The following is a 3702-nucleotide window of genomic DNA, read 5'->3' as shown; positions in this document are numbered from 1 at the left end:
TGCATTTTTGTACCGTTCAAAGCCAGTTGTAGCTTCATTTGCTGATCACGCCTTTACAAACACTGTAAATTTTGCCAGGTTTTACTCAGCGGGGATGGTGCGAACAGGGTTTCGGAGCCTTCGGAGTCGCTCGGAGTCATAGCAACGGACCAAGGGTCGGAGTCGGGCGTCAGTTATGCTACTTCTACACTGACTCGAAGTTGTTTATAATAATTCTCACATCAAATGCTCATGCAGAGGATAATTCTCCAAAACTCTTTCAAAATTAAATTTGCATGTGACAGTAACTATTGTAGCTATCCGGTCTTCGTCCCGAATAACAAAAGGTTTTTGCCCTTACACAATAATTAGTGCCTTGTCTCTTTTACCCGAAAATGCTTAGGTTGATTCCTATGGCAGTCCTAGCTCCTAGATACTGGAAAAACTTCTAGGTGCCGTAGGGGACGAAATCCCCCCCCCCCCCCCGAGATCACGAAATCTACCGAAACGATTTTCAAAATGTGAACGCCTATCGATAGTTCTCTACCTGATCTACCAAATAACCCTCGCCGGACCTATGGTTTTCTACATACTCGCCCCGGCCGAGGGGAAGGGGTTGATGCGACGGCCCCTCGCCGTTTCGCCCCTAATTGAGCTTGAGCCTCGAGAGAACGACGGGCGTATGCGCCGTCGTATAAGACGCAGCGATTGGCACCCAGTTTTAAGGTATCAGGTCAACTGTTGACCTCTGAGGTTAGGTCAAGTGCCCCAAGGTACGGTTCCGTTTTTGGAAAATAACTCCGCCGCAAAACATATGCAGAACCGCGAATGCGGCACCATCGTGTTTGTCTTGCTCAGGTGCATCGGCTCGGTTGAGGTCATCATAAGGTGTTGATCTCGGGTCAAGGTCAGATCAGAGCCTTACGACAGGTTGCGACGTTGGTCGAAGGACGTCACGTTGCATATCGTTCGATTCGGCGAGTCTTCCCGAGTCCATTGGTGGCTTGCGCGACTCGCTAGCTTAATGTGATCGGGAGTTATTGACAAAAAAAAACTCTTTGACCCCAGTGACTTCATAAATGACATCACGCAAGGTCAACGATGCATGCATTGGACCTTGCAAGGAGGAGTGCATAAAATCACGATTCAATGTGCTTGGTTTAGATCACTTACGGGCCTACGGCGCCAAAATAAAGTATTCCATTTTCCCTATTGACTTATAACGGTGAGGGAGGTCACGTGACTGACCTGACCTCATGTACCTTTAGGACTAATCCGAGATATACAACTTGAGACTTCTGCAGGATGCTAGGCCCTGTAATTTTCATCTTCCTCATTCCTGTGAAAGCTTTTCTGGCACTGAGTGCGTTGCGAAGTTGTGACATTTTACACTGAAAACAATTCAACCCGCGGATTGCGAGTTGGCCCGAGTATCGCGGGTATTTTGAAGAAATTACCCGCTCTGCGCGAGTTTTTGCTGCCGGGTAGGCTGACTACCCGTTTAGCTACCTGCGTTTCGCAGAGCATCCCGTTATCATCGTAGCTTTCACCCGCTTCACGGGTGTCAACGCCCGCTATACTCGGGTAAAACAGCAACCCGTCATGCGCGGATACATGAAACCTCCTCTGGCGGGGTCAATCACTCGTCCGCAGCGGGTTGTGGCCGCAGGCATTACTCGCGCCCACGGAGTAAGCGCATCACGCAGGTTTTGCATCGTGTAACTCGATGCGCCAAGGTAGGTGACATGCTATACGCATGGTTGCCTTGATCACGCATGTGTCATGGCTGATGACCACGTGGACTTTCTGGATTTTTCTGCGGAACCTGCAGCAGCCTGCATACGCCGGTCCAAGGCCATGCATGCGCCGGCCTGCTTCAGCCCGCGCAACCCATGTGTTGATGATTTGTGGTGCGTTGTGTGGGCGCCTTCTCTTGTGTGACAAGTTGGTGGTAAGTGTTCCCTGAAGCTGGCTTTGTCGGCTGCTATACCTAGGTTCCTATGATATACCAATAGATATCCCACTGATGCACGGCATTGGTTTTGAAATTAATACCTTTGACTTCGACGCTCAAACGAGTGTTGAAATGTAACGCGTCACAATAGTCGCTTTTCGGCTCGGCTGCGTGCTTGTGCAGGCCTTGTGCAGGGGTAGAGATGTGCAAGGCAAGGCAATTGTAATCGTAACTGTAACAGCTGTGGGGCTGCGTTCTGTGAGTTAGGAGGGTACTTAACGGGCTTGGGACATTTGAATCATTGTTTGGATGACGTCACGTCTTGGCCGGCAGAATATTTCGCTGGAACGCTCAGCAGAATATTCTGCAGTTCGCGAATCTGGCGCATTGTGGTGAAGTTTGCAGACCGTTCTTAGCACATTTTATTGGTAAAAATAAGCCTGGATAAATAAATCTTTCCCGATGCAAATGAAATATTTGTCCAAACTATTCCTTAATATTTAAAACACTATAGGCGGATTCATGTCAATTGTCTAAGATAAGCCTTTTTACTTTCTGTATTGAGTCCGCCGTCAGTTCTTCATTTTAATCTGATATACACCGACATTTCAGTCGATTTGCGTCAGGTCGCCTGTGGCGCAGTTGGTAGCGCATCGGTTTGCAAAATCAAAGATATCGGGTTCGAATCCTGGCGGGTCAGCGGCGTTTTCCTCCTTGAACGCCGCCACTGGAGGGTACTTTACCCTCCAGCTGATTTGGACACCCTACCAGCGGATATTTGTACTCGCAGAAAGCGAGTTCCCAACCCACGCAGCGCAGGTAATACGCCATGTGCGGATTGTGTACCCGCTGCGAACGGGTAGGTTGCCTTCTGTGTGTGGGTCGAGTCCCCATCCTATGCGGGTTAGGTACACAATATACTCGGGTTGACAGCCTGCGATATGCGGGTAAACGCACCCGCTGGTAGAGTGTCAAATTAGGTGGTGGGTACTGGGTAGGTGTACCCGCCAGCAGCGGGTTTTACTCGCTGTACGCGGGTTGAATTGTTTTCAGTGTAGGACCGTGCAGAGGCTTATTTACGTCATAGGTCAGTGACCTGACCTGACCTGATTTTAGGACCGTGCAGAGCTTTATTTATGACGTCATAGGTCAGTGGCCTGACCTGACCTGAAAATGTGGTTAGTGTCACATGATCCGGCTTGAATCAAAGGTGAGCTAAGCGAATTTTCAGCTTTCTACTTCCGGCATGTTCTGAGCTATTGCGAAAAAAAACCTATTTTGAGGGGGGACCCGCCCTTTCCCTCCTTGGCCGGCAACGGAAAAAAGAAGAAATTTCAAGCGCTCGGTTTAGTCTTTTTTTTTAAGTTTAAAATGTCAGTGGTATTTTTGTTAATCACCGCTCCACATTTATGCACCGATTTCAATGCAACAAGTGCCTCTCAACAGGTAACACATTTATAAGCCAATGGAATCAATGAAAGCGATTTGAAATTCGAAAAAAAATAATGGTTGCAGCAGTTTACGAAAAATAAAGGGAAAATTAAGGAAAAATAAGCTGGAACATATTTAAGACTAAGAACGAAAATAAGTTAAGAAGAATAAAGGCTTAAGCTTCTATGCATATTGTTAGAATTAGCAGATACTGACCAATATACATAGCAAGAGACGAAACAAGTTAATTCCAGTAAAATTTAAAACCCAGGGAATTCCCTTTAACCCTCACCGGACCTATTGGTTTTCTACATACCTACTTGCCGGCCGAGGGGGGG

The sequence above is a fragment of the Amphibalanus amphitrite genome, unplaced genomic scaffold, assembly GCF_019059575.1.
Source record: "Amphibalanus amphitrite isolate SeventyFive unplaced genomic scaffold, NRLGWU_Aamphi_draft 000992F_arrow, whole genome shotgun sequence".
NCBI lineage: Eukaryota > Metazoa > Arthropoda > Thecostraca > Balanomorpha > Balanidae > Amphibalanus > Amphibalanus amphitrite.
Note: the sequence above shows the minus strand (reverse complement) of the source record.